Below are 23,403 nucleotides of genomic sequence, written 5' to 3' on the forward strand. Positions count from 1 at the left end.
ACAATGTTGTGTTTGTTTTTTAACACCATGTAACATTCATAAAAACAGTTCCTTTTAGATCTAAGCAAGATCTTTTTTGCAATGTTAGTGAGCTTCTACTATATGATAATTTTGAAAACACATCACTATCTCTGAATATTAGATGGAATACATTTAGAATTTGGACTAGTTTGCCTAGGCAGTGTCCGTTACCTGGCCAAAGAGGTAGTGGCGGCCGGCAGTTTTAGGAGGGAGGGGGGCAGGCGGGAAGCACACTCACACTTTCACACACGCACGCACATCCATTGACAACACTCATCAATGCACGCACCAAACATTCATTTAAAAATATCACACACACACACTTACCTTCAGCCTCGGAGGTCCCAGGAGGGTTGGGACTGCTGCCTTCCCTCACTGGCTGACGTTAGATCAGCCAATGAGGGAAGGCAGCAGTCCCAACTTCGTCACAGAGTGGGATGGGGTCAGTGAGACTGCTGACCCCACCCCACTCTGGGATGAAGTGTCACTGATTGACACTTGCTGTGGGCGCTTCAGGGCTTAAACCTGAAGCACCCAGGTCGAAGTCAATGGGTGACGCTTCCCTCGTCACCAGGGGGAGGGCCTCAAGGCACCTTTGCTGAGCTGAGGAGGTCACGCCCACAGGAGCTGTGACCTCTTCAGCCCAGTAAAGTTCAGCTCTGGCAGCCAGGAGTCTGCAAAATCGCGCATGTCTGCTCCTGGCTGCCTGACCTGAACATGAAGAGTGTCTGTCAGGCTGACTTTTGTTCAGCCTGACAGCCACTGTTCATGAGGGGTAAAAGGTGGGGGGCGTGGCCCCTCCGTCCCTAAAGGACGGGCCGCGCCTGCACAGAGGGCATGAAAAAAGCTGAAATTGGATCATAAATTCAAAGCTGTTCTGAACAGGGGCCCCCAAAATATGGTTGCCACAGGGCCCCCAAACTCCTTAACTTGTTCCTGAGATAATGCAACAATTTTAATTTCAAAATGTGGTTCAATTATTTTTAAAATCGTTTTTTACTAAGCATTTCACTTGGCAGACATTCAACATAAAATAAATACGCCAGATACAAGCAGACCACCGGGGCCTTCAGAATAAGATTTCACTCATAGTAAAAACACGTTAGATAACTATCGGATAATAGCATAACAACACCAAGAAAAATGTACTTCTCAGAATTCAACTAATTGTTCCCCTTGTCAGCACTTCGTCCCATTCCAGGAGGTACTCGGGTGGCCCATCTGCTATGGCATCTGAGGCTGGCCAAAAGGAACTGCCTCCTTGGCATGGTTACCCCCTGACTTTTTGCCTTTGCTGTTGCTAAGTTTTGATTGAAAGTGTACTGGGATCCTGCTAACCAGGCCTAAACTGTACCTTTGTTTCCACAATTGGCACAACCCTGGCACTAAGATAAGTCCCTTGTAACTGTTACCCCTGTTACCAAGGGCCCTGATGCCAGGGAAGGTCTCTAAGGGCTGCAGCATGACTTATGCCACCCTGGGGACCGCTCACTTAGCACATGCACACTGCCTCACAGCTTGTGTGTGCTGGTGGGGAGAAAAAAACTAAGTTTACATGGCACTCCCCTCAGAGTGCCATGCCAACCTCACACTGCCTGTGGCATAGATACGTCACCCCTCTAGCAGGTCTCACAGCCCTAAGGCAGGGTGCACTGTACCACAGGTGAGGGCATATGTGCATGAGCACTATGCCCCTTCAGTCTCTAAGCAAAACCTTAGGCATTGTAAGTGCAGGGTATCAACCTTCTCAGCACAGGCTCAAATGCACACTGATGCCAGTGTGGAATGTGTTGTAAAATGCAGCCAGATGGCCTCTTAGAGATGCCCCCTGAATACCAATCCGACCACTAGTGTAGGGTGACCAGTTCCTGCCAGCCTGCCACAACCAGACAAGTTGCTGGCCACATGGGGAGAGTGCCTTTCTCACTCTGTGGCCAGGAACAACGCCTGTACTGGGTGGAGGGGCTTCTCACCTCCCCCTGCAGGAACTGTAGCACCTGGTGGTGAGCCTCAAAGGCTTGCCCCTTTTGTTACAGCGCCCCAGGGCATCCGAGCTGGTGGGGATGCCCGCCCCTCCAGCCACTGCCCCCACTTTTGGCAGCAAGGCTGCAGGAGATAATGAGAAAAACAAGGAGCAGTCACCCACCAGTCAGGACAGCCCCTAAGGTGTCCTGAGCTGAGGTGACCCCTCCCTTTAGAAATCCTCCATCTTAGGTTTGGAGGATTCCCCCAATAGGATTAGGGGTGTGCCACCCTCCCCTCAGGGAGGAGGTACAAAGAGGGTGTAGCCACCCTCCAGGACAGTAGCCATTGGCTACTGCTCTCTCAGACCTAAACACACCACTAACTTTAGTATTTAGGGGCACCTCAGAACCCAGGAAATCAGATTCCTGCAACCTGATCTACAAAGAAGGACTGCTGACCTACAAGCCTGCAGAGACGAAGGACGACGACAACTGCTTTGGCCCCAGCCCTACCAGCCTGTCTCCAGAGTCGAAAACCTGCAACCAGCGATGCATCCAACAGGGACCAGCGACCTTTGAAGCCTCAGAGGACTGCCCTGACCCCCAGGACCAAGAAACTCCCGTGAGCAGCGGCTATGCTCAACAACAGCAACATCTTTGCAACAAAGATGCAACGTTTAAAGAACTCGCACTTCCCGCCGGAAGCGTGAGACTTCACACTCTGCACCCGACACCCCCGGCTCGAGATCCAGAGAATCAACACCACAGGGAGGACTCCCCGGCGACTGTGACCCCTTGAGTAGCCCGAGATGACCCCGTCTGAACCCCCACAGCGATGCCTGCAGAGAGAATCCAGAGGCTCCCCCTGACCGCGACTGCCTGTAACAAGGGACCCGACGCCTGGACCAAGCACTGCACTCACCGCCCGAGGACCTGAAGGAACCAAACCTCAGTGCAAGAGTGACCCCAGGTGACCCTCTGCCTAGCCCAGGTGGTGGCTATCCTGAGAAGCCCCCCCTGTGCCTGCCTGCACCGCTAGAGTGACCCCCGGGTCCCTCCATTTTTTCCTATCTAAAACCCGACATCTGCTTTGCACACTGCACCCGGCCGCCCATGTGCCGCTGAGGGTGTGTTTTGTGTGCCTACTTGTGTCCCCCCTAGTGCTCTTCAAAACCCCCCTGGTCTGCCCCCCAAGGACGCGGGTACTCACCTGCTGGCAGACTAGAACCGGAGCACCCCTGTCCTTCATAGGCGCCTATGTGTTTTGGGCACCTCTTTGACCTCTGCACCTGACCAGCCCTGAGCTGCTGGTGTGGTAACTTTAGGGTTGCCCTGAACCCCCAACAGTGGGCTGCCTATGCCCAGGAACTGAGACTTGTAAATGTCTTACTTATCTCACAATCTAACCAATACTTACCTCCCCCAGGAACTGTTGATTGTTGCACTGTCTACTTTTAAAATAGCTTATTGCAATTTTAATAAAAACTGTATATGTTATTGCTCTAATTCAAGGTTCCTAACTTAGCTGTGTGGAGTACCATGCATTTTATGTATTTACTTCAAATCTTGAACTTGTGGTTCTAAAAATAAATTAAGAAAATATATTTTTCTATATAAAAACCTATTGGCCTGGAGTAAGTCTTTGAGTGTATGTTCCTCATTTATTGCCTGTGTGTGTACAACAAATGCTTAACACTACCCTCTGATAAGCCTACTGCTCGACCACACTACCACAGAATAGAGCATTAGAATTATCTAATTTTGCCACTATCTTACCTTTAAGGGGAACACTTGGACTCTGTGCACACTATTTCTTACTTTGAAATAGTATATACAGAGCCAACTTCCTACACGGACTTAGAACTCTCCACCCAAACTGTATTTCACAGCTGGGTGGAGGCCAAGTGCAGGCTCCCACTCCCTCCCTGAGCGGCAATTCAGCCCGCTTAGGCCAGTCCTGGCGCTTCTCACATGCGGTGTAACAGCATGAGGGAAGCTCCTGGATTGGGTGGAGAGGGGAGCAAAGCAAGCACCGAGGCAGAGGCGAGGCAGGAGGTACGTGCAATTAAAAAATATATATATATATTTCCACCCACCCCGCTCCACACGCTGCCCCTCCAGCCTTGCCTGGTAGCAGCCACCACTTGAGATAAGGTTGCCAGGTCGGTAGCAGTTAACAGGAGAAAGTTGGGTCAGACTGGCCAATAAGGCAATCAGACAGTGCCCGAAGGGGTGCTCTGACAGGTCAGTGTGTCGGTCGGGTTTGAGGCGGTTTATGGCACTGTTAAGGTCTACTGAGTCGGCTTGTATTGTTGATTTTCCCTGATATCAAAACAATCCTTACCTGCAGCAAACTCGAATCCATGCGTCTTCCAAACATTCCAAAACACTGATACAGTGTGTTTTACAATTTCAAATTTGCCTCAGTATGCCAACATGAGTTACTTTTTTAGGCATGTAAGTCACTAACATAGGCCACTTCTATTTTGTTACCAGGGCCTATTTTAGGTCCCAGTCTGACCCTGGTGACAACCCAAAGGTGATCAACCCACCACACCACACTGCTAGTCACATAAAAAGAGTAATATTGTTCATGTTCTCATGCCAGACTGGAAGATCTTGGTTACTTCCACCCACCTAAAATACAGTTTTCCTCTGTGTTGAACCCTGAGTTTCAGGGAAAACCCAGAGGTGTCAAAACTTCATTATTCAAGTCATATTGTCTACCAGAAGGCTTTTCCTACATGAAAGTCACCGAACTAAAGAACTGACTGTATGCTGTATGGCAGCTTTGTATTCACATTTTAATGTGGAAGTGGTCTGTCTTTTAGCTCAGAATAGCTCAACATGGCTAACACATTTCTGCCACACAAATCAATTGATTTCAGATGTATGCTGCACAATTTTCCTGCTTGTGTGCCCCTTGTTGCATTTGTTTATTCATTATGCACTTCATTTATGTATTTATGTGCACGTTTATTTTATAAGTTTGTGTTTTGGCCAGTATTTCATTGCACACAATTATTGGCTTTCTACTCCTTTTTGCTTTTTTGATCCTTTCCCCTTCCCATGGTCCCCTCCCTGCTGCTGCTGCCCCTGCGACCACCCTAGTGAATTGCTTTTACTCTGGTATTGGAACTTTCATACATTCACATGCTTGAATCATTCCCCGTCGTCGAGATGGGAGTCCCCGGTACCTTAAAAAAGACAATGTCCCAAAGACATAACATCTATAACAAATAAATTCTCTTCATTTTAGTAACCCATCCAAGTCTTTATGTAAAAAAGGACCAAACTTAAACCTTAGCCAATCAGAGAGTACCACCCTTTAGAACCCTCAGGAGAGAAGCTCCAGCACCTCAGAGTTTCTACTGCACGTTGTGCTAGGGAGTCTCCTCTGATCTCTGCTCAGTTTGTTTCTGTGAGAGAAGATTTCTCAATATATCTGAAGTCCTTTTGCTTGTTGGGTGTCTCTGATTTACACCCATACCTTCTAGAGACTGTTATGTTGGACAGGGAGAGGTAAAGTCTCTTTAGAGCCTGCAGCACTTGTGGAAAGAAAAGTCTCCATTCAGAAAACCCTTATACAGACTGTATATATTGCCTCTACCCTGAACACTCTGCTGCTTATTGTAAGGTATGTCATACCTTTTCATCAAAGACTTTGAAAGATAGAGAGGAGAGGCTTTTGATTTGGCTCCAAAAGCTTAAAACAAGAAAGAACCCTGTCTCAGACTCGACAGTGAGGAGTCTTCATGGTCTTCTGGGAAGTCACAAAAGAGGCATAGATCACCTCAATCTGAAAAGGGTTCCAGACAGCCCTCAAAGACTTTTAAAAATACCTCACAGTGGTCTAGTGAAGGCTGCAGTCTCTCATCTTCACCTCAGGAAAAAAGATCCTCCTCAAAATCCAGCCATCGGCCTTCAACATCGAAGGAGGTCCCAAAATCCTTCTCAGAGCCTTCTACACCCTCTCCAAAGGTGTTGACGACGTTTAGAAAGCCTACTTCAGCCTCTGAAGATAGACCGTTGATGACGATTCCACCGTCGACGAGGTTGTCGTCGTCGACGATGACGTACACGGCAGCTACATCAGCGGTGACGATAACGGTAACCTGCCTGGCGATGGTGACTTCTTCCTTGTCAATGACGTCCACGACGGCGGTGACAAAATCTAGACCGTTGACTCTAAAGATCAAAACAACGTCAACGATGGTTCCGAAGTCGACTCCGACGGTGAGGATCCCTTCGTCTGTGCTGTCCTCGACAACACCGTTGGCGGGAGCACTTGGATTGCCGGAAACGACTCCGTCGACGAAGAAAAAGAAAATTCAGTCTGGGAGAGGCAGTATCACTCCAGGGCTACATCCCCAAGTAAGATTACTCCGTTGATCCCGACTCATCTTCTAGAAGAAGATTCAGATGATGATAGGCAGTTGGTGGCAGCCCATAGCCCTTCGCAGCTTCCTGTAAAGTGGCAAGAGGATGATGACGAATATTATCAGCAGTATTATTCTCCTTAGCAACAGCAGACTTATATTCCAGAGGAGATGGTGTGTGTTCCGAGTTCCCTTATATCTGACTTGCAGTCTATTTTGTCAGATTACAAGAGGAGATTTCCGTCAGTGCCGCAGCCGGACATACAGATGGTGCCTCCTCCTTCCATGTCTGCTACTCCAGTGCCACAATCTAGAGCATCCCCTAGATGAACCAGAAGTACCCTGCAGTGGTCCTTCATACAGGTTACGGACTCTTCAGATGAAGAGAGAGAAGAAGGATAATTGCAGGACAACTCGGATTGGGACAATTATATATTGCCGACACCCTCTTCTCCGTCACCTACCCCTGTGGACTTTCCCCCTGGAGATATTGGGGATTTCCATAATTTGCTTGAAAGGGCTGCAAAGAGATTTGGGATACCCATGCCATCTAAACAGATGGTTTTGTTTTTATACGACTTCAAGGAGCCGTATCAAGAGTGTTCGCTTTCTACCTATAGTTGGATACATGTGGATGAAGCCTTGCTGGCTATAAAAACAGATAGGGACACCACAAGGTCCTTATGGACACTCCAATTTAAGAAAGTTCCTTTTCGTGCTTCCAGAGGTCGGAGAGTCTTGACATATCAAGGGAGTTACCAGAGTTTTCGTTACCCCTCCTATACTATGCAGCAGTTTCGGCCTCAGTATACCTAAAGGCAACCACCTCAGGCGTTGTATTTCAGACCCCCTCCTAGGGGATGGCCACGCTAGGATAAAGAGGCATCCAGACGTCAATGACAACTTTCCAGCTCCGACTACAGCCTTGCCACGGAGCAGGAAGATAGGAGGAGGGATATCACACTTCCACAAAAAGTGGGAGCAAATTACATCAGGCCAGTGGGTCTTAAACATTGTTCGATTTGGCCATTCTTTAGAGTTCGTTCAACGCCCACCTTCTTGTCCTCCTCATACCTTTGTGCAGAAGCATCTCAAACAACACCGGCTGGAGGTTGTGACCATGCTCAGAAAGGGAGCAATAGAGACAGTTCCTTCTTCGGAGAAAGGCAAGGGTATTTACTCCCGCTTCTTCCTGGTACGCAAAAACTGGGAATCTAGTCTCAGGGGCCTAAACAAGTACCTCAAAGCCAAACCTTTCGCATTGGTCACATTGCAAGATATTCTTCTCCGCATGAACCATGGAGATTAAATGACGTCTCTGGACCTGCAGGACGCATACTTTCATATTCCAATTTCACTTGCCCACAGGAAGTATCTCCGTTTCATGGTAGCTGGCAGCCATTTCCAATTCAAAGTCCTTCCATTTGGTTTGAAGTTTGCCCCCAGGATCTTTACAAATTGCCGGTGGTGGCTTTCCTAAGAAAGAAGAAAATACAAATTTTTCCCTACTTAGACGATTGGCTCATCAAGGCACGGTTGTCTCAAGCAGCTCATGACTCAACAACGGATTGCATAGCATTATTCTGCAAGCCGGCGTCTCACTCTGAATCACAACAAGTCAAACATCTTACGTACAAGGGTAACAACCTTCCTAGGAGCAAAAATTGACACCATCAGAGACCGAGCTTTCCCGTCGATGGAAAGACAAGTGAAACTCGTTTCCCTGGCAAGCAGAGAGAAAAATGTCTCATTCTGTACGCACTTACAAATCGCTGGGGATGATGTCTTAGTCCACACAGTTAGTCCCTTTTTGTTGCCTAAAAATGCATCCCCCTCAGGAGGAATTAGATCTCCAGTGGATACAGAGAGACAACTCGTTCGACGTTCTCATGTCACTCCTCGGACGGTCCAGGCTCTACACTGGTGGAAAAGTCAGCGGAACTTAGCAGTAGGTCTTCCTTTCCTGCCACCTCTACCTCCATTGGTCATCACCACGGGCACTTCCCCAGAGGGGTGGGGAGCACATCTTCAGGATCTTCAAATCAGTGGGAAGTGGAGCAACTCCTTCCAAAAGTATCATATCAGCTTTCTAGAGTTGAGAGCGATCTTCTCGGCCCTACAGGCTTTCCTTCCGAGTACAGAGCACACAACAGTTCTCATAAAGACCTACAATACTGCAGTGATGCATTATTCAAACAAACAAGGGGGAACAAAATCTCTCCTCCTGTCTCGAGAATCTCAGGCGATTTGGGATTGGGCCATTTGCAATTGCATCAGCCTACGAGCAGAACTTTTACCAGCGAAGCAGAGCGAGACAGCAGACACTCTGAGCAGACTAACGTCCTCCTGTCATGAATGGGAATTGAATCAGGGCGTGCTCAACCAGGTCTTCAAAAGGTGGGGGAAGCCCAAACTGGATTTGTTTGCAACTCCGCAGAACACCAAATGCCACTATTACGCAAGTTGGGTTCACCATCCGGGCTCTTGCGGCAATGCACTTTCAATGGCATGGTGCAGAATATTTGCCTATGCTTTTCCACCCATTCCTCTGATTTCAAGGGTGCTTGCAAAGATCAAACAGGAACATTGCAGGCACATCCTGATAGCTCTGTTTTGGCCCGCCAACATTGGTTGTCGGAGCTCCTCCTGTTCTCGGAGGCGGATCACATTCCGTTGAAAGTGTCACCACAGCTCTTGACGAGGAACGAGGGCCAGATTTTACACCCATACCCCAGATCACTCAAGTATTCGGCGTGGCTCCTGAACACAATGAGTTCACCCATTTCAACATTCTCCCTGAGTGTCAGGATATTTTGGCAAAGGCCAGAGCTGAGACCACCAACAAATCGTACTCATTGAAATGGAAGAGATTTTGTTTGGGGTGTCAGAAGGAACGCGCGTTGATCCACTGTTAGCGCCGCTGGAGCGACTACTACCCTATCTCCTTCATCTGGCATCTACAAGCTTGGCACATGCATCCATTAGGGTGCACATGGCAGCGATATCTCGCTACAGGCGTTCGCCTACTGTTCCATCTCTGTGGTCATCTAGATTAAATAAGCAGTTTCTCAAAGGACTCTTTTGAGTTTTTCCGCCAGCAAGCTCCCCTCCACCGTCCTGGCAACTCAACATGGTTCTTTCTCAACTTATGAAAAACCCATTTGAACCGATACACAGAGCAGATCTGAAGCATTTATCATGGAAGGTGGCTCTGCTTCTAGCCCTTACTTCTTCCAGGCAGGTCAGTGAGATCCAGGCGTTCACTATTCAAGAGCCTCTCCTCCAATATAAACAAGATAAAGTCATACTTCGTACAAATCCCAAGTTTGTACCAAAGGTGCCATCAGACTTTCATATTAACCAACCAGTGGTTCTAAAATCTTTCTTTCCGAACCCAACGTCTCCAGCGGAGAAAGCCCTCCATTCGTTGGACAGCAAAAGGAACCTCAAATTTTACTTGAAAAGAACCAAGAGTTTGAGAAGGTCTACTCAATTGTTTGTGGCATATAGTGCCCCTAGGAAAGGACAGGCCCTTTCTAAGAGAAGTATAGCCAGATGGATAGTAGTGGCTAAATAAACTATTGCCACCAAGCAGCTGGAAAGCCTTTACAATCCTCAGTAAGGGCGCATTCTACGAGAGCTGTCTGAGCGTCCATGGCACTGTTTGCAGGCGTACCCCTGCAGGACATTTGCAGAGCAGCCACCTGGAAGACGACTCACACCTTTATGAGGCACTATTGTCTAGATGCCATTCCTAAAGGAGATGCAGCGGTTGGTCAGGCGGTTCTGCGACATCTGTTCCATCAATGGTGAGCTCACATTGCCTCCCTCCATCCTTTTTCTTCTTCGCACATTGCATGGTTTTAAGTTTGATTTGTTGTCTTTGCATGTATTCCTCTGCCATAGTATATAAGTATCTGGGAAAATTTAGAATGTTGCATTACGGAGCATAATGTTTTTCATGCTATTAAGTATAGCTCGACAATCTCTGATTGAGGGGATGGAATGTACAATTAATGCAATGTGCTCTAAATACTGCTTTTTGGTCTGATTCAAGCATGTGAATCTATGAAAGTTCCAATACTGGAGTACGAAAATAAGTTACTTATCTGTAACTATAGTTCTCCAGTATTGGAACCTTTCATAGATTCACATGCGACCCACCCGCCTCCCGGGGGAAGCTCACCTTTGCATATCATATGTTTAGTTGTCGATTAGTGCACTAGTGCTTAGATAATCTGAGGTGCTGGAGCTTCTCTCCGGAGGGTTCTAAAGGGTGGTACTCTCTGATTGGCTCAAGTTTGGGACTTTTTTACATAACGACTTGGATGGGTTACTGAAATGAAGAGAATTTGTTTGTTATAGATGCTATGTCTTTGGCACATTGTCTTTTTTAAGGTACCGGGGACTCCCATCTCGACGACGGGGAATGATTCAAGCATGTGAATCTATGAAAGATTCCAATACTGGAGAACTATAGTTACAGGTGAGTAACTTATTTTCTTCCCACCCTCCCACCTCCCAGCTTTCCAGATCCTCCCACTTTCCTCCTCTGCTTAAGGGTGCCGCTTCGAGGTGAGGGAAAACTCCATTTACCTTTCTGGTCAGCGTTTGCCGCTCCCTCTCTCGGAACTGCACCTGCTGCTGCTGCGGCCGAGCCTTTCAAGAGACTGCCAGCTCTGAGATCGAGGCTCACCCTCACCTGCAGGCTCCTGCCTGTACCTCATCCCTGGTGGTCTAGTGGCCACCTGCTTCTGTCTGCTTTCTGATTTTTCTGTTTTTCTCTCTTTTCTTTTCTATTTTTTGCTTTTAGTTTTCTCTGTTTTCCATGGGATTTTTCTGCAGCTTTTCGCATTTTTGCACCTTTCCTCTACCCGTGCTCCTCTTCTCAATGATGCTGCCCTGCGGCTTCGCCCGCAAATGTGCTTTTCCTGCCCTCCCGCCTCCCAGCTGTCCAGACTCTCCCACCCCACTCCCCTTATTAAGGGTGGCCGCAGCGAAGTGAGGGGCTACTCCACTCACTTTTCTAGTCAGTTTTTGCCGCTCCCTCCCTCATAGCTCCACCTGCTGCTGCTGCTGCAACTTAGCCTGTCAAGAGCCTGTTGGCTGTGAAGGCGAGGCCTACCTCCACCCGCAGGCACCCACCCACACCTCATCCCTGGTGGCCTAGTGGCTATCTGATTTCTCTCTTTTCTTTTCTATTTTTTGCTTTCAGATTCTCTGTTTTTCTCTCTTTTCTCTACGATTTTCTGCCACTTTTTGCATTTTTGCTCCTCCCCCCTCCCGCGCTCTCATCCCCGCCAATGCTGCACCGCGGCCCAGCCTGCGAAGTGCTTTTCCTGCCCTCCGCCTCCCAGCTGTCCAGACCCTCCCTCAACTTCTTAAGGGTGGCCGCAGCAAAGTGAGGGGTGACTCCATTGACTTTTCTGGTCAGCGTTTGCCGCTCCCTGGTAGCTCCACCTGCTGCTGCCGCGACTGAGCTCCCAAGAGCCTGCCGGTTCAGAGATCGGGGTGGGGGGAGCTCATGCCTACGCCTCATCCCTAGTGACCATCTGCTTCTATCTGTTTTCTGTCTTTCTGATTACTCTGTTTTTCTCTCTTTTCTTTTCTATTTTTTTATTTTAGTTTTCTCTTTTTTTCTCTCCTTTCTTTGCACTTTCTGCCGCTTTTTGCTTTTTTGCTCCTTTCCCCTTCCCGCGCTCCCCTCCCCATGCTGCTGCACTGCGGTTCTGCCCTCCCGCCTCCCAGCTGGCCAGTCCCTCCCACCTCCCTCCCCTTCTAAAGGGTGGCCGCTGCGCAGTCGCGTACAGCAAGCAAGCAAAGGCAAGCCTGTCTGTACTCGTCTGCGCCTGTACCCCTTTCAGCACCATGGACCCTGGTCCTCGCTCCATCTGCCGGTTTAACTCCAACACACTATGCACCCTTAACCTGGGAACATCCTCAGCCTGCCACCTAGCCAACCTGAGGAACACTCATGGATCTTTCTCATGCCATGCATGCTCCCGCAGCCTCCGCCGACCACCCCACAATCCCGAACCAAGCACGGACGGCCACCTCACATGCATACTCCTCAACACATGCTCCCTCATCAAGCACACAGTAGAAATCTGGGACCTCCTCAACTCGACCACCCTGGGCGTTGCCTTCCTCACGGAGATGTGGATCACCCCCACCTCGGCCCCAGACATCGCCATGGCCATCCCAGACAACTACAAAATCATCCACAAGGACCGAGACGACCATCATCACCCTCCGCCTGACATCCACCAACGAGTCACAGATTCAGTCAACCCATGAACACCTACACTTCCAGGTCCAGACCAACCCCAACTCCTCCCTCTGTGGCACACTCATCTCAGGCCACCTGGACCCCGACCTCTATTCAGCGAAGCGATCGCTGACCTCCTCAACCCCCTTGCGTTCGCCTCCATCGACTACATCCTACCTGGCAACCTCAACTTCCACCTTGATATCCACGATAACCCCAACACCACAAACTTCTTGGACAACCTTTCAACCCTCGGCCTCAAGCAACTTGTAAAAGTCCCCACCCATTCAGCCAGATACACCCTTGACCCCATCTTCTCAGCAGGGAACAACATCACCATCTCTCACACCTCTGAACACCACTTAACTGACCACAAGTACGTCCACTTCACCTTCACGAAGAATACTGCACACCACTATGCCCCCTACACCCCCGGAAGATGCTGGGGCAAAGTCACAGAAGTGCGGCTCACCAACGCACTCAGCAAACACAAATGAATCTGCACTTAATATACACAGCTGGATATCAGAGTGCGCTAACGGCGTAGCCCCACCTCAGGAAACCTGCAGGAAACCGACAAAGCAAAACCATTAAATGGTTTTCAACAGACCTACAAGAGTCCAAATGCTCCTGCAGGCGAATGGAATGGAAATTGAGCAGCATATCAACCGAAGACCACATAGCCTATAAGAACGCAGTCACCTTGCACTGCCAGAACATCAGAGCCGCGAAAAAAGCCACCTTTCAAGAACACCTCAGCACCAGCGCTCACAACAGCAAGACGCTCTTTGTCACAGAGTTCACAAACCCCGGGACAGATACCTTATCCATCCCTCCCTCCCTCTCAAGACCTCTGCGACAATCTTGCCACCTTCTTTCACTGGAAAATGCAGGACATGTACGAAGGCTTCAAGAACCAAAATCCATCTGAACCGCCTACAAATACCACCACGGACCCCGCACTACACCAGATCCTGACCTCTTGGACCGCCATCACCACAGAGCATACCCAGAGACTCATGAACTCCATCAACTCGGGAGCACCCTTAGATCCGTTCCCTCATCACATCTTCAATCTGACCTTGGCCAAAATAGCACCTGAGCTGAACAATCCTTCAACACCACCACCTTCCTATCAGACTGGAAGCACACGAGATCAATCTGCCACTCAAGAAACCCACTGCTGTCCCAAGGGAGCTGAATAACTACAGACCCATCTCTCCGCTCCCTTTCCCAGCCAAAGTAACGGAAAAGGCTGTCAACCAGCAACTCACTGAATTCCTCAAGACACACCAGATCCTAGACCCATCCCCATCCAGAATCAGGAGCAACCACATCACAGAAACAGCACTCCTAGCAGATACCAACAGCATACGTGCCATACTAGACTACAGAGACACGGCCACATTCATCCTCCTAGACCTCTCTACCGCATTCAACACCTTCTCCCACTCCACCCTATATGCCAGACTCCGCAACGCCGGCATTCGCAATGAAGCATTGGAATGGATCAGATCCTTCCCCAATGGAAGAACACAGAGTGTCAGACTACCGCTGTTCACGTCAGAACCCAAAGAAAAATGCTGCGGAGTGCCCCAAGGATCATCCCTCAGCCCAATGCTCTTTAAGATCTACATGTCCAGCTCACCAAGATCATCAAACAACACTGGCTTATTACGTCCAACTGATTCTCTCCCTGTCTGATGACCCTGTAAAGACCAAGAGATATTTCCACAATGGGATGAGAGCAGTCACCGCCTGGATGGAAACAGCTGCCTCAAACTCAACTCGGAGAAGACGGAGATCCTCGTAACTGGCTCCACCTCCTCTGCCTGGATCCACTCCTGGTGGCCTACCGCACTAAGAAACGCCCGTGTCCTGACCATGCATGCACTCTGGGCATCATCCTAGACTTCTCTCTGTCCATGACCCACCAAGTCAGTGCCGTCTCGTCGTCATGTTTCTACACCCTTCGACTCCTTTGAAAGATCTTCAAGTGGATACCCCCCGGCACAAGGAGGACAGTCACACACGCACGCACTTGTCAGTAGCAAACTGGACTACGGTAATGCACTCTATGCCGCTTCACCAAGAAACTGCAATCAAGGCTACAAAGAATCCAGAATGCAGCAGCCAGGCTCATCCTAGACGCCCTCCGACACAGCCACATCTCCTCCCAACTTGGAGACCTACACTGGCTCCCAGTCCACAAGCGCATCACATACAAACTTCTGATTCACACCTACAAGGCACTACACAACATAGGACCGACCTACCTCAACCACTGCCTCACTTTCTATGTATCTAACTGACAAAATTAGTTCTTCCTAGCTTGCCCTCACAGCCATTCCCAAGATCCGAAAAAGCACAGCAGGAGGAAGATCATTCTACCTCGCAGCCCGGACATGGAACACTCTACCTCTCAAACTCAGACAGACCACACCACTTAAGCAGTTCAGTAAGGTCCTCAATACCTGGCTTTTTGATTGAGCAGAAAACAGCGCCTTGAGACCGCATGGGTGATTAGCTGCACTATAGAAATATTGATTGATTGAATTACCATACAAGATAGTGCTTTGGTAGTGCACCAGTAATTCACATATTAATAGCCTGATTTGGAAAGTTTAAGGGCCTGATTCTCAAACTGCACTTTATAGTGCTACAAAAAAACACTACAAATTGCCTTTCACAAACTATGTGCGGAGTTCTATGACAGAAGTGTGATTTCCCATGGTAATTTCCATGTGAAATATTGTTTTTTGATACTTAACAAATGGCTGAACGGAATTACACCAAATTTGGCAAAAAGTTAAACCTTTACTCAGAAAACAAGCTTCTTGTGATTCAGTGTAAATTTGCTCAGCAGTTTTAGAAAAGTTAGAATTTAAAGCTGGGCATGAAGTGGTAAAAAAGCTAGGTATATCTGGACCTTTGGAGTACAGATATGCCCTAATTCCACAGTTTAGATGGGACTATTGCATCCAGACTGGCTGGGAAACATGAACAATATTTTGTGAGAAGCCATTACAGGACTCTGGGACATGTCTCTCTCCCATTTGTTGTGTCATAGAAATTATGGTTAGTGCTCTAGAAATGTTAAATGAGACACATTTTACCTGAGTTCTCAAATATCATCCTGTTAGAAATTGGGTCTCTAGGTATGCACCCTGTCTAAGAAGGGACCACAATCCTAGTCTAGGTAAGTAAGATACACAACTTAAATTAACCTGTGCTCACCCTCTGACAGCTTGGCACAGAGCAGTCAGGCTTAACTTAAGAGGCTATGTGTAAAGTATTTGTGTAACATTTAATTACAGTAACACAGTGAAAGACAACACCAAAAGTCACACCACCTGTTAAGACAGATAGATAATGGGGGTCATTACGACCTTGGCGGTCTTTTCAAAAGCCCGCAGAGGCCGCGGGAGACAGAATACCGCCATTGCCGGCGGTATTTCTGTCTCCCTATTATGACATTTCCGCTGGGCCAGCGGAAATGTCACATCAACATTGCAGCCGGCTCGTAATAGAGCCGGCGGCAATGCTGATGTGTAGCGGGTGCAGTAGCACCCGTCGCACACTTCACTGCCCGAAATTCGGGCAGTGAAATGCGCGACAGGGCTATGCCTGGGGGCCCCTGCACTGCCCATGCCAAGTGCATGGGAAGTGCAGGGGCCCCCAGGGGCACCCCCAGTCCCCTTACCGCCGGCCTTTCCATGGCGGTGTGTACTGCCATGGACAGGCCGGCGGTCGGGGACTCATAAACCCCAGGGCAGCGGTGCTTGCACCGCTGCCCTGGGGATTATGACCGCCAGGCGGAATCCTGGCGGGAAAGTGGAGGGGCCGGCGGTATGGCCGTGGCAATTCCGCCACGGTCATAATTGCTGGCAGAACACCGCCAGCCTGTTGGCGGTGTTACCGCCAACATACCGCCGGCCGCCAGGGTCGTAATGACCCCCTAAATGTCAATACAGTGTTTAGAAGTCAATAGCGGTCGAACGGTTACTTGAGGTCATGAGGGACTGGTGCAAATCCAAAATCCAGGGTGACGGCAAAGGATGGTAGGCCAGCTACAGGACCCACGCAGGGATGCTGAAACAGTACCTTTGATGGAGCAGTGCTTTGATGGCGAGGAAACAATGTGGCAATATATTTACCGCTCTCAGGCCACTGTGTCATCATCGGTCTGTCTCTGTGGAAGTGAATGCTATGCATCGTCGTTGGGCCATGCTGAGCGTCGTCGTTGGGCCGTGCAGTCTGTGAATCCACTGTCATCAGACAGCCTCTGTGTCGCTGTCAATGAGCGATGCAGCAATTTTGTTCTCCCGCACCAAGGGCGATGAGTCACTTTTTGCAGGTTTTAGCTGCAGAGCTGACTTCATAGGGCCCAGGACTGGAGGCGGCCCTCAGGCAAGGGTACAGAATCCACCAGGAGACTTGCAAGCAGTCTTTGATGTCCCTGAGACTGCAGAAGAATAAGGAGCAAGCCAACAAACCCTTGGAGATTTTTGGGTTCAAGGATGTAGAGGACACGTCCAGTCCTTCTCACCGCAGGCAAGAAGTAGCAGGCCAACACAGCAAAGCAAGTAGCAAACTGACAGTCCTCCTACATTACAGCAAGCAGTAGTCTAACACAGCAATGCAGTTGCAGAGTGGCAGTCCCTCCTAGCAGTAAAGCAGTTTGTTTTCCACAGCAGAGTGTCCTTGGTTCTGATTTGCTGGGGTCCACTACTTATACCATCCAATACAGTAAATCAGAGCCCAGAAAGTTCCTGTCACTCAGAGTGACAAGGAAGAAAATTATATATATATATGGCCCCTAGAAGCCGAGGTGGGCTCAACCATATTTAGGGAGCACTTAAAATAATCTGTTGGGGAATCTAAAGACAAAAATGTCTATTGTGTCCTAAGAAACCTTTGTTAGCGGCCTACGATGGTATATTTGAAAATCAATATCGAGGGTTTGTTAGGTTCTAATGGTCCTAAGACCCTCACCTACACCATCAACATGTTCCAGCCCTGTTACTGGCTCAAACAAGGTCCCAGGATTTCATCAGAATGTTTTCAATATCTGATGGCCCCGTTATCACCACATGAACAGATATACTATGTGTGAATGGTGGGCAGTGCTAACAGAATTGCTGTACCCAACTAGAGTTGTTATTCATACCTCGCAGGAGCTGTGAGCGAGAGGGGCATGAGTAGGTGAGGCAGTGGCATGTTACTCTTATTTACTATGTCACTAAAGAGCCATACCACACCAACCCCTTGAGAGATATGAATAACAACCCTAGTTGGGTACTGCTGTCCTGTTCGCAAATTTTGTCAGGCGAGTCTATGCACTCCCAGCATGCAAGATGCTACCACTGCAAACCTTTCACACATAGGCCCTCATTACAACCCTAGCGGTGATAATGTGGTGGTAATACCACCAACAGGCTGGCGGTAAATACCGGCAAAATATGACCTTGGCAGAAACAGCTCAGACAGACAGCCACTTTAATACGCTGACCGCCAGGGTGGAAACAACAGCCACCACGGCGGTAACCGCCTACAGCCAGGCGGAAGTCAATGTTCCACCCACCGTATTATGAGACAGGAAACTGCCTCCTTTTCCGGAGCGGTACCAACGACACCAAAAGTCTGGCAGAAACACTACACAGAAGAGAAACAACTCAACTGTGGTGACTCAGGGAAGAACCACGCCACCATGGAGCCCGAACTGCATATATTCCTAATGCCTTTCTGCGTCCTGCTCCACCACGAACATCAACGTCGGCGAAGACGACCACGGTGAGTACTGCCGCGTAGCACTCAGGGGAGGGATGGAGGAAAAACAGAGTGACACACACACACACGCAACACCCCCAACACCACACACACACAAGCAGATGCAGTAACATAACATATTGACCCCGTACCCCTCAGGAAAAACGCAAGGACAACACCCATAGCTCAAAGTGAGTGTAATAAGATAAATATAGTAGTAATAGATCAAAGTGAGTGTAATAAGTTAAATATAGTAGTAATACGTGCATCAAAATGTAATGCTATATACATATTTACAAATGAAGGGACACTGCTCAGTCCTCAATGTTCGTGGGCCACATTACAAAGTCCAAGGCCCCACCTGTCTTCTGCAACAACACGGAGAGAACACTGCAGGGGCATCAGTTCGAAGATAGGCAGACACCTCGGGATGGGGAATGGGGCCACCTCAGCCAGAAGATGGAACAAATCCACTGGTCCTGGAGGGGGCAACGTGCTCTGTACTTGGTCCTGGGGAGTGCAATGCCACAGTCTCCCAAGTGCGTGACTTGCCCACTGGTTCTGGAGGGGGCATTGTGCCGTGTGATCTTCATCCTGAGGAGGATGGGGTGAGTGGGTGGCTTCTCCCCTGGTTTTGGAGGGGGCATCGTGCCCTGTGATCTTCATCCTGGGGAGAATGGGGTGAGTGGATGGCTACCCCACTGGTTCTGGAGGGGGGATCGTGCCCTGTGATCATCACTGTGGTGCAGATGGGGTGAGTGGATGGCTACTCCACTGATTCTGTAGGGGGCATCGTGCCCTGTGATCTTCATGCTGGGGAGAATGGGGTGAGTGGATGGCTACCCCACTGATTCTGGAGGGGGGATCGTGCCCTGTGATCTTCACCATGGGGCAGATGGGGTGAGTGGATGGCTACTCCACTGGTTCTGGAGGGGGCATCGTGCCCTGTGATCTTCATCCTGGGGAGCATGGGGTCAGTGGATGGCTTCTCCACTGGTTCTGGAGGGGGCATCTTGCCCTGTGATCTTCATCCTGGGGAGGATGGGGTGAGTGGATGGCTACCCCACTGGTTCTGAAGGGGGCATTGTGCCCTGGGATCTTCATCCAGGGGAGGATGGGGTGAGTGGATGGCTTCTCCAGTGGTTCTGGAGGGGGCATAGTGCCCTGTGATGCTGGTCTTTGGGAGTGCAAGGTCACAGTCTCTCAGCTGGGTGTCATATCCACAGGATTTACAGGGGCAGCCCGCACAAGAGCCCATGGATGCAGGACTCCACACTGTCCTCCGGCGGTGACGGCTGGTCAGTGGTGGCAGTGGTGGTGCTGCTGCTGGTAGTCGTGGGGTGAGGCTCCAGCCGATCGCTTGCAGCCTCAAACGGCTGCCCACTGGTGCTGCTGCTGGTGGTGGTGGTGCTGGTGCTGCTGGTGGAGCTGGTGGTGGGGGGGGTCCAGCCCATCCCCTGCAGCCTCAGATGGCTGCCCACTGGTGCTGCTGCTGGTGGTGGAGCTGCTGCTGGTGGTGGTGGGGGGGGGGGGAGCTCCAGCACATCCCCTGCAGCCTCAGACGGCTGCCCAATGGTGCTGCTGCTGGTGGTGGTGCTGCTGGCGGTGGTGGTGGGGGGAGGCTCCAGCCCATCCCCTGCAGCCTCGGATGGCTGCACCACCATGGTTGGTGGTGTGGGCTCCGACTGAGTCCCAGCACCAGGCCCCTTGTCCTTTCTGCCTGCTAGTGCAGGCCCCTTTCCCTTCCTGACAGCAGCTGGGGATTCCTCCTTGCCCTTCCTTGCAGCAGCTGGCGGTGGCACCTTTCCCTTCCTTACAGCAGCTGGGGTGGCACCTTTCCCTCCCTTTCAGCAGCTGGGGGTGGCTCCTTGCCCTTCCTGGCAGTACTTGGGGCAGGCACCCTTTCCGTGTGGCTGCCTGGTGCCCGGGATCCGTTCCCACCAGGAGTTGTTGTGGACACGACTGGGCCCGTGGACTGGATGGCTGAGGTGCTTGCCTGGGTTTTACCCACCCTGGCCAGGCATGACGGACGGGGGAAAGGTAGGGAAGGGGTCAACAGTGGAGAGGAAAAGCTTCTTAGGGACATTGGGGCGGGAAGAGGGAGAAGGTTTAGGAGTGGAGGAAGAGGGAGGGGTTGTGGGAGGTGTCTGCTGTGTTTGGATGCAAGTGCAATGGCTGGATGCTGTTGTGAGGTGGATGGCTGTTGGGTGTCTGATCGCTTGCATTTGTGTACTTTGGGAGGAGGGGGCACAGACACAGTGGGAGAGGACACAGGGGACGTGTGCATGGATGTGGGGGTGGTGACTGCCAATGAAGTGTGTGCTCTGATAGGTGTGCTGGTGATGGGGGTAGTGGATGAGGATGTAGTGCATGCAGGTGTAGACCCAACTGAGAGGGAGGTGGAGAGAGAGGAGGAGGGGGACACAGTGGAGGCAGTGGATGTTGGTATGTCTGCATCTGGATGGTGTTTTTGTGAGTGCCTGTGGGATGATGTGTGGTGCTTGTGTTTGCCTGTGCCACTCTTGTGTGTTGTCCTGTGTGGATGCTCGTCTGCCTGTGTGCTTAGGATAGGTTGGGGTTGAGGGGAATGGGATTGGGTAGAGGGGGAGGGTGGAAACAGGGACAATGGCTGCCATCAGAGAGGAGGCCAGAGCCTGGATTGATCTCTTTTGGGCCGCGAAGCCAGTGTGAATGCCCTCCAGAAATGCATTGGACTGTTTCATTTGGGCTGCCAGCCCATGGATGGCATTCACAGTGGTTGACTGCCCAACAGAGATGGATCGCAGGAGGTCAATAGCCTCCACACTCAGGGCAGCAGGGTTCACTGGGGCAGGGCCTGAGGCCTGAGGTGCCTAGGGCGAAGGATATGCCCACCCTCGTGGGTGAGCAGGCACGGGCAACTCAGTGAGGGGCTGCTGGAAGGGCGGTGCTGGTACAGGGGGTGGTGGCTGTACCTGTAGCTGGGGTGGACACAGAGGTGTCCACCACCACTAGGGAGTTTCCATCGGAGGAGGGATCCGTGTCCGAACTGCCCCCTCCAGTCTGCGCTGTGGTGCTCCCCTTGCCCTCCTTCCTACTGGTGCCCTCGGTGGACTCTGCCTCCTGGGTCCTGTGGGATGCAGCTCCCTCTGTTGCCGGTGCCACTGCTCCTCTACCAGATGATGCTAATGCACACAAGGACAGGGTGACTAAACAAAAAGGTGGGGGGGGGGGAGACACAAAGGATACACTTGGTCAATTGCTGCACCAACACCACCATTGGTGTACACAACACACTCACACACAGGGAACAGCCCTACACACTAGGCAATGCACTTCCAGTAGCAATGCTAATCATCAGGGCATGGGTAAGGACACATACGCCAACTGCAGAATACCTGGGACCCACACAGCCCTGCCCAGTAGTGGATGCCTACTAGTTAGTTTGGAGGAAATTCACATCAGAACCCTGTCCAACATGGAAACTACTCTGCAATGTCAGGCCTGGCCTAGGGGCACCCACAGGCACACCTCCCCCACCCTGATACCACCCAACCAGACGTAAGTAGTGATGATGGACTCTGTACTCACCTCCTTGTGGCTACTGTGATGCCCCCAAGCATCCATCCAGCTCTGGATAGGCCACCGCCAGTATGCAGGTTCATCATGGGGGTCAGGGTTCGACGGGCACCCCTTCCTTGTCGGGAGGCCATCCCCAGCTGTGCCTCCGCCATCTTCCGTGCCCAGAGTCTCAGGTCCTCCCACTGTTTCCGACGGTGGGTGCTCCACCTGCCGTAGTCCCCCAAGGTTCGCACGTCCTTCTTTTGATGGCCGCTGACCTGCAGAGGAAATATACGCAGGGAAAGGTATTAGTCAGACCGTCCTGCCTGTTAGACTCATGGCCCACATTATCCCTTCCCATCCCTTTACGCACAGACATGGCCCAGCATACATGCCTCATGCTGCCCAGGGCCCATCCACCAACCCCACCCCAACAACAGGCCTTTACACACAGCACTCCATGCATTCATGCCCCATGCATAGTGCTCACAGTGTACTCACCTGTTGCTCTGGAGGCCCATACAGCAGTTGATACGGGGTAGGACCCCTTCCACCAGTCTCTCCAACTCCGCCAAGGTGAACGCAGGGGCCCTTTCCCCAGTCACACGAGCCATGGTAGGTTCCAGACACAGGTCACAGCAGCACATGCAGTGTAGGCTCTCGACTGCCTCCCGCAACAGCGCATGTCGTCAGCAGAATTACCTCACTTCCACCTGTCCCTCCATACAGGACAGGCGGACGCCATTTCAGGGGGATGGGGGCAGGCCATGGATCCTGACTGCTTCACAGTTCACAATTGTACATTCAGGACATATGCCACTAATAAATTACAAAAATCACATCATGCATTGAACTGTAGTGGTTACAATGTACAGATAATGACCGGCTCCTCTTCTTTTGCCCCATAGATTGCAACTGCTGCGGATGAACAGTAGATGGAGACATCCCCCCTGTACAGACCCCTGGTGGACTTGGCAACAATGGAAGACAGGGACATCATCCTCACCTACAGACTTGACGGGCCACAATCAAAGAGCTGTGTGCCCAGTTGGAGCCTGACCTGATATCTGCTATCCGTCACCCCACTGGGATTCCCCCTCTTGTGCAAGTCCTATCTGTGCTCCATTTCTTGGCAACTGGTTCTTTCCAAGTGACAGTGGGCTTGGCAGCAAGAATGTCAGAGCCAATGTTTTTAATAGTGCTGACAAGAGTGTTGTCTGCCCCCATTAAACACGTGTGCAGCTACATTGTTTTCCCCCAGGTGGAGGATTTGGCCACAGTGAAGGCTGACTTCTATGCAATGGGACATATCCCCAACATTATTGGGGCTATTGATGGAACACATATGGCATTTGCATACATACTTAAATCATTTGACATACTCCATACTTGTATTTTTTTAAAGTGTGTTTATTGCTGTGCTATGATGAAAAGGGAGAAGTGCAATGGGCTGGGGGATGAT

At 50.5% G+C, this 23,403-nt stretch overlaps 1 protein-coding gene across 5 annotated transcripts in view; it reads left to right on the forward strand.

Annotated features, from left to right (window-relative positions):
- LOC138296130 (PHD finger protein 7-like) overlaps positions 1-23,403 on the forward strand; it is a 1,092,052-nt gene that overhangs the window by 877,748 nt on the left and 190,901 nt on the right. The gene's annotated exons all lie outside the window — the stretch shown is intronic.

Source organism: Pleurodeles waltl, chromosome 5 (genome assembly GCF_031143425.1).
Source record: "Pleurodeles waltl isolate 20211129_DDA chromosome 5, aPleWal1.hap1.20221129, whole genome shotgun sequence".
Classification (NCBI taxonomy): Eukaryota; Metazoa; Chordata; class Amphibia; order Caudata; family Salamandridae; genus Pleurodeles; species Pleurodeles waltl.